Below are 8,975 nucleotides of genomic sequence, written 5' to 3'. Positions count from 1 at the left end.
GAGATAGAACTTGGAACTACTTTATTGTGTCAAGTTTCAAAGAGCTAGCACAAACCGTGTTTGATTTAGAGTTCCAACTACATGTATCCATATAGAAGAAAACAGAGTGAAACCTAAAAATTAAAACTGTTACTGCCAACGAACGGTTTAACCTAGAAGAATGAAATTTGGTAAGCCAATTAGGATTGGGGTACTGATAATTACCTGAAAGTGTCATCAAGATTGGGTGAAAAAATGTGTGCTAAGATTTCAGGAAACTCGTAGTTTTTTGGAAGCTTGGCAACCCCTTTCCATGCAAATGATTTGCGCCAGTCTTTGCTTAGGGCTACATCAATAGGAAACAAACCATATAGATAGTACTTGGAACTACTTTATTGTGTCAAGTTTCAAAGAGCTAGCACAAACCGTGTTTGATTTAGAGTTCCAAATACATGTATCCATATAGGAGAAAACAGAGTGAAACCTAAAAATTAAAACTCTTAATGCCAACGAACGGTTTGACCTAGAAGAATAAAATTTGGTGAGCCAAGTGGGATTGGGGTACTGATCATTACCTGAAAGTGTCATCAAGATTGGGTGAAAAAATGTGTGCTGAGATTTCAGGAAACTCGTAGTTATTGGAAGCGTGGCAACCCATTTCCATGAAAGTGATTTGTGCCAGTCTCTGCTTAGGGCTATATCAATAGGAAAGAAAGCCTAGAGATAGATCGTGGAACTACTTTATTGTGTCAAGTTTCAAAGAGCTAGCACAAACCGTGTTTGATTTAGAGTTCCAACTACATGTATCCATATAGAGGAAAACAGAGTGAAACCTAAAAACTAAAACTGTTACTGCCAATGAACGGTTTAATCTAGAAGAACGAAATTTGGTGAGCCAAGTGGGATTGGGGTACTGATCATTACCGGAAAGTGTCATCAAGATTGGGTGAAAAAATGTGTGCTGAGATTTCAGGAAATTCGTAGTTTTTTGGAAGCTTGGCAACCATTTCCATGAAAGTGATTTGCGCCACTCTCTGTTTAGGGCTACATCAATAGGAAAAAAACCATACAGATAGAACCTGGAACTAAGTTATTGTGTCTAGTTTCAAAGAGCTAGCACAAACTGTCTTTGATTTAGAGTTCCAACTACATATATCCATATAGAGGAAAACAGATTGAAACCTAAAAATTAAAACTGTTACTGCCATGAACGGTTTTAACTAGAAGAACGAAATTTGGTGAGCCAAGTGGGATTGGGTTACTGATCATCAGCGGAAAGTGTCATCAATATTGGTTGAAAAAATGTGTGCTAAGATTTCAGGAAACTTGTAGTTTTTTGGAAGCTTGGCAACCCCTTTCCATGAAAGTGATTTGCGCCAGTCTCTGCTTAGGGCTACATCAATAGGAAACAAACCATAGAGATAGAACTTGTAACTACTTTATTGTGTCAAGTTTCAAAGAGCTAGCACAAACCGTGTTTGATTTAGAGTTCCAAATACATGTATCCATATAGGAGAAAACAGAGTGAAACCTAAAAATTAAAACTGTTAACGCCAACGAACGGTTTAACCTAGAAGAATGAAATTTGGTGAGCCAAGTGGGATTGGGGTACTGATCATTACCTGAAAGAGTCATCAAGATTGGGTGAAAAAATGTGTGTTGAGATTTCAGGAAACTCGTAGTTATTGGAAGCTTGGCAACCCCTTTCCATGAAAGTGATTTGCGCCTGTCTCTCCTTAGGGCTACATCAATAGGAAAAAAAAACATACAGATAGAACTTGGAACTACTTTATTATGTCAAGTTTCAAAGAGCTAGCACAAACCGTGTTTGATTTAGAGTTCCAACTACATGTATCCATATAGGAGAAAACAGAGTGAAACCTAAAAATTAAAACTATTACTGCCAACGAACGGTTTAACCTAGAAGAACGAAATTTGGTGAGCCAAGTGGCATTGGGGTACTGATCATTACCTGAAAGTGTCATCAAGATTGGGTGAAAAAATGTGTGCTGGGATTTCAGGAAACTCGTAGTTATTTGAAGCTTGGCAAACCCTTTCCATGAAAGTGATTGGCAGAAGTCTCTGATTAGGGCTACATCAATAGGAAACAAACCATAGAGCTAGAACTTGGAACTACTTTATTGTATCAAGTTTCAAAGAGCTAGCACAAACCGTGTTTGATTTAGAGTTCCAAATACATGTCTCCATATAGGAGAAAACAGAGTGAAACCTAAAAATTAAAACTGTTAATGCCAACGAACGCTTTAACCTAGAAGAATGAAATTTGGTGAGCCAAGTGGGATTGGGGTACTGATCATTACCTGAAAGTGTCATCAAGATTGGGTGAAAAAATGTGTGCTGAGATTTCAGAAATCTTGTAGTTATTGGAAGCGTGGCAACCCCTTTCCATGAAAGTGATTTGTGCCAGTCTCTGCTTAGGGCTATATCAATAGGAAAGAAAGCATAGAGATAGAACTTGGAACTACTTTATTGTGTAAAGTTTCAAAGAGCTAGCACAAACCGTGTTTGATTTAGAGTTACAACTACATGTATCCATATAAGAGAAAACAGAGTGAAACCTAAAAACTAAACCTGTTACTGCCAATGAACGGATTAATCTAGAAGAATGAAATTTGGTGAGCCAAGTGGGATTGGGGTACTGATCATTACTTGAAAGTGTCATCAAGATTGGGTGAAACAATGTGTGCTGAGATTTCAGGAAAATCGTAGTTTTTTGGAATCTTGGCAACCATTTCAATGAAAGTGATTTGCGCCACTCTCTGTTTAGGGCTACATCAATAGGAAAAAAACCGTACAAATAGAACCTGGAACTAAGTTATTGTGTCAAGTTTCAAAGAGCTAGCACAAACCGTCTTTTATTTAGAGTTCCAACTACATGTATCCATATAGAGGAAAACAGATTGAAACCTAAAAATTAAAACTGTTACTGCCATGAACGGTTTTACCTAGAAGAACGAAATTTGGTGAGCCAAGTGGGATTGGGGTACTGATCATTACCGGAAAGTGTCATCAAGATTGGTTCAAAAAATGTGAGCTGAGATTTCAGGAAACTCCTAGTTTTTTGGAAGCTTGGCAACCCCTTTCCATGAAAGTGATTTGCGCCAGTCTCTGCTTAGTGCTACATCAATAGGAAACAAACCATAGAGATAGAACTTGGAACTACTTTATTGTGTCAAGTTTCAAAGAGCTAGCACAAACCGTGTTTGATTTAGAGTTCCAACTACATGTATCCATATAGAGGAAAACAGAGTGAAACCTAAAAATTAAAACTGTTACGGCCAATGAACGGTTTAACCTAGAAGAACGAAATTTGGTGAGCCAAGTGGGATTGGGGTAATGATCATTACCAAAAAGTGTCATCAAGATTGGTTGAAAAAATGTGTGGTGTGATTTCAGGAAACTCGTAGGTTTTTGGAAGCTTGGCAACCACTTTCCATGAAAGTGATTTGCGCCAGTCTCTGCTTAGGGCTACATCAATAGGAAACAAACCACAGAGATAGAACTTGGAACTACTTTATTGTGTCAAGTTTCAAAGAGCTAGCACAAACCGTCTTTGATTTAGAGTTCCAACTACATGTATCCATATAGGAGAAAACAGAGTGAAACCTAAAAATTCAAACTGTTACTGCCAATGAACAGTTTAATCTAGAAGAACGAAATTTGGTGAGCCAAGTGGGATTGGGGTACTGATCATTACTTGAAAGTGTCATCAAGATTGGGTGAAAAAAATGTGCTGAGATTTCAGGAAAATCGTAGTTTTTTGGAAGCCTGGCAACCCCTTTCCATGAAAGTGATTGGCGCCAGTCTCTGCTTAGGGCTACATCAATAGGAAACAAACCACAGAGATAGAACTTGTAACTACTTTATTGTTTCAGGTTTCAAATAGCTAGCACAAACCGTCTTTGATTTAGAGTTCCAACTACATGTATCTATATAGAGGAAAACAGAGTGAAACCTAAAATTAAAACTGTTACGGCCAATGAACGGTTTAACATAGAAGAACGAAATTTCGTGAGCCAAGTGGGATTGGGGTACTGATCATTACCGGAAAGTGTCATCAAGATTGGTGGAAAAAATGTGTGCTGAAATTTCAGGAAACTCGTAGTTTTTTGGAAGCTTGGTAAACCCTTTCCACGAAAGTGATTTGCGCCAGTCTCTGCTTAGGGCTACATAAATACGAAACAAACCATAGAGATAGAACTTGGAACTACTTTATTGTGTCAAGTTTCAAAGAGCTAGCACAAACCGTGTTTGATTTAGAGTTCCAACTACATGTATCCATATAGAAGAAAACAGAGTGAAACCTAAAAATTAAAACTGTTACTGCCAACGAACGGTTTAACCTAGAAGAATGAAATTTGGTAAGCCAATTAGGATTGGGGTACTGATAATTACCTGAAAGTGTCATCAAGATTGGGTGAAAAAATGTGTGCTAAGATTTCAGGAAACTCGTAGTTTTTTGGAAGCTTGGCAACCCCTTTCCATGCAAATGATTTGCGCCAGTCTTTGCTTAGGGCTACATCAATAGGAAACAAACCATATAGATAGTACTTGGAACTACTTTATTGTGTCAAGTTTCAAAGAGCTAGCACAAACCGTGTTTGATTTAGAGTTCCAAATACATGTATCCATATAGGAGAAAACAGAGTGAAACCTAAAAATTAAAACTCTTAATGCCAACGAACGGTTTGACCTAGAAGAATAAAATTTGGTGAGCCAAGTGGGATTGGGGTACTGATCATTACCTGAAAGTGTCATCAAGATTGGGTGAAAAAATGTGTGCTGAGATTTCAGGAAACTCGTAGTTATTGGAAGCGTGGCAACCCATTTCCATGAAAGTGATTTGTGCCAGTCTCTGCTTAGGGCTATATCAATAGGAAAGAAAGCCTAGAGATAGATCGTGGAACTACTTTATTGTGTCAAGTTTCAAAGAGCTAGCACAAACCGTGTTTGATTTAGAGTTCCAACTACATGTATCCATATAGAGGAAAACAGAGTGAAACCTAAAAACTAAAACTGTTACTGCCAATGAACGGTTTAATCTAGAAGAACGAAATTTGGTGAGCCAAGTGGGATTGGGGTACTGATCATTACCGGAAAGTGTCATCAAGATTGGGTGAAAAAATGTGTGCTGAGATTTCAGGAAATTCGTAGTTTTTTGGAAGCTTGGCAACCATTTCCATGAAAGTGATTTGCGCCACTCTCTGTTTAGGGCTACATCAATAGGAAAAAAACCATACAGATAGAACCTGGAACTAAGTTATTGTGTCTAGTTTCAAAGAGCTAGCACAAACTGTCTTTGATTTAGAGTTCCAACTACATATATCCATATAGAGGAAAACAGATTGAAACCTAAAAATTAAAACTGTTACTGCCATGAACGGTTTTAACTAGAAGAACGAAATTTGGTGAGCCAAGTGGGATTGGGTTACTGATCATCAGCGGAAAGTGTCATCAATATTGGTTGAAAAAATGTGTGCTAAGATTTCAGGAAACTTGTAGTTTTTTGGAAGCTTGGCAACCCCTTTCCATGAAAGTGATTTGCGCCAGTCTCTGCTTAGGGCTACATCAATAGGAAACAAACCATAGAGATAGAACTTGTAACTACTTTATTGTGTCAAGTTTCAAAGAGCTAGCACAAACCGTGTTTGATTTAGAGTTCCAAATACATGTATCCATATAGGAGAAAACAGAGTGAAACCTAAAAATTAAAACTGTTAACGCCAACGAACGGTTTAACCTAGAAGAATGAAATTTGGTGAGCCAAGTGGGATTGGGGTACTGATCATTACCTGAAAGAGTCATCAAGATTCGGTGAAAAAATGTGTGTTGAGATTTCAGGAAACTCGTAGTTATTGGAAGCGTGGCAACCCCTTTCCATGAAAGTGATTTGTGCCAGTCTCTGCTTAGGGCTATATCAATAGGAAAGAAAGCCTAGAGATAGAACTTGGAACTACTTTATTGTGTCAAGTTTCAAAGAGCTAGCACAAACCGTGTTTGATTTAGAGTTCCAACTACATGTATCCATATAGGAGAAAACAGAGTGAAACCTAAAAACTAAAACTGTTACTGCCAATGAACGGTTTAATCTAGAAGAACGAAATTTGGTGAGCCAAGTGGGATTGGGGTAATGATCATTACCAGAATGTGTCATTAAGATTGGGTGAAAAAATGTGTGGTGTGATTTCAGGAAACTCGTAGGTTTTTGGAAGCTTGGCAACCACTTCCATGAAAGTGATTTGCGCCAGTCTCTGCTTAGGGCTACATCAATAGGAAACAAACCACAGAGATAGAACTTGGAACTACTTTATTGTGTCAAGTTTCAAATAGCTAGCACAAACCGTCTTTGATTTAGAGTTCCAACTACATGTATCTATATAGAGGAAAACAGAGTGAAACCTAAAAATTAAAACTGTTACGGCCAATGAACGGTTTAACAGAGAAGAACGAAATTTCGTGAGCCAAGTGGGATTGGGGTACTGATCATTACCAGAAAGTGTCATCAAGATTGGTGGAAAAAATGTGTGCTGAGATTTCAGGAAACTCGTAGTTTTTTGGAAGCTTGTTAAACCCTTTCCATGAAAGTGATTTGCGCCAGTCTCTGCTTAGGGCTACATAAATACGAAACAAACCATAGAGATAGAACTTGGAACTTATTTATTGTGTCAAGATTCAAAGAGCTAGCACAAACCGTGTTTGATTTAGAGTTCCAACTACATGTATCCATATAGGAGAAAACAGAGTGAAACCTAAAAACTAAAACTGTTACTGCCAATGAACGGTTTAATCTAGAAGAACGAAATTTGGTGAGCCAAGTGGGATTGGGGTAATGATCATTACCAGAAAGTGTCATTAAGATTGGGTGAAAAAATGTGTGGTGTGATTTCAGGAAACTCGTAGGTTTTTGGAAGCTTGGCAACCACTTCCATGAAAGTGATTTGCGCCATTCTCTGCTTAGGGCTACATCAATAGGAAACAAACCACAGAGATAGAACTTGGAACTACTTTATTGTGTCAAGTTTCAAATAGCTAGCACAAACCGTCTTTGATTTAGAGTTCCAACTACATGTATCTATATAGAGGAAAACAGAGTGAAACCTAAAAATTCAAACTGTTACGGCCAATGAACGGTTTAACAGAGAAGAACGAAATTTCGTGAGCCAAGTGGGATTGGGGTACTGATCATTACCAGAAAGTGTCATCAAGATTGGTGGAAAAAGTGTGTGCTGCGATTTCAGGAAACTCGTAGTTTTTTGGAAGCTTGTTAAACCCTTTCCATGAAAGTGATTTGCGCCAGTCTCTGCTTAGGGCTACATAAATACGAAACAAACCATAGAGATAGAACTTGGAACTTATTTATTGTGTCAAGTTTCAAAGAGCTAGCACAAACCGTGTTTGATTTAGAGTTCCAACTACATGTATCCATATAGGAGAAAACAGAGTGAAACCTAAAAACTAAAACTGTTACTGCCAATGAACGGTTTAATCTAGAAGAACGAAATTTGGTGAGCCAAGTGGGATTGGGGTAATGATCATTACCAGAAAGTGTCATTAAGATTGGGTGAAAAAATGTGTGGTGTGATTTCAGGAAACTCGTAGGTTTTTGGAAGCTTGGCAACCACTTCCATGAAAGTGATTTGCGCCAGTCTCTGCTTAGGGCTACATCAATAGGAAACAAACCACAGAGATAGAAGTTGGAACTACTTTATTGTGTCAAGTTTCAAATAGCTAGCACAAACCGTCTTTGATTTAGAGTTCCAACTACATGTATCTATATAGAGGAAAACAGAGTGAAACCTAAAAATTAAAACTGTTATGGCCAATGAACGGTTTAACAGAGAAGAACGAAATTTCGTGAGCCAAGTGGGATTGGGGTACTGATCATTACCGGAAAGTGTCATCAAGATTGGTTGAAAAAATGTGTCCTGAGATTTCAGGAAACTCGTAGTTTTTTGGAAGCTTGTTAAACCCTTTCCATGAAAGTGATTTGCGCCAGTCTCTGCTTAGGGCTACATAAATACGAAACAAACCATAGAGATAGAACTTGGAACTTATTTATTGTGTCAAGTTTCAAAGAGCTAGCACAAACCGTGTTTGATTTAGAGTTCCAACTACATGTATCCATATAGGAGAAAACAGAGTGAAACCTAAAAACTAAAACTGTTACTGCCAATGAACGGTTTAATCTAGAAGAACGAAATTTGGTGAGCCAAGTGGGATTGGGGTAATGATCATTACCAGAAAGTGTCATTAAGATTGGGTGAAAAAATGTGTGGTGTGATTTCAGGAAACTCGTAGGTTTTTGGAAGCTTGGCAACCACTTCCATGAAAGTGATTTGCGCCAGTCTCTGCTTAGGGCTACATCAATAGGAAACAAACCACAGAGACAGAACTTGGAACTACTTTATTGTGTCAAGTTTCAAATAGCTAGCACAAACCGTCTTTGATTTAGAGTTCCAACTACATGTATCTATATAGAGGAAAACAGAGTGAAACCTAAAAATTAAAACTGTTACGGCCAATGAACGGTTTAACAGAGAAGAACGAAATTTCGTGAGCCAAGTGGGATTGGGGTACTGATCATTACCAGAAAGTGTCATCAAGATTGGTGGAAAAAATGTGTGCTGAGATTTCAGGAAACTCGTAGTTTTTTGGAAGCTTGTTAAACCCTTTCCATGAAAGTGATTTGCGCCAGTCTCTGCTTAGGGCTACATAAATACGAAACAAACCATAGAGATAGAACGTGGAACTTATTTATTGTGTCAAGTTTCAAAGAGCTAGCACAAACCGTGTTTGATTTAGAGTTCCAACTACATGTATCCATATAGGAGAAAACAGAGTGAAACCTAAAAACTAAAACTGTTACTGCCAATGAACGGTTTAATCTAGAAGAACGAAATTTGGTGAGCCAACTGGGATTGGGGTAATGATCATTACCAGAAAGTGTCATTAAGATTGGGTGAAAAAATGTGTGG

The sequence above is a fragment of the Spermophilus citellus genome (assembly GCF_964194105.1).
Source record: "Spermophilus citellus genome assembly, chromosome: 8".
Taxonomy (NCBI): Eukaryota; Metazoa; Chordata; class Mammalia; order Rodentia; family Sciuridae; genus Spermophilus; species Spermophilus citellus.
This window is presented reverse-complemented; position numbering follows the sequence as displayed.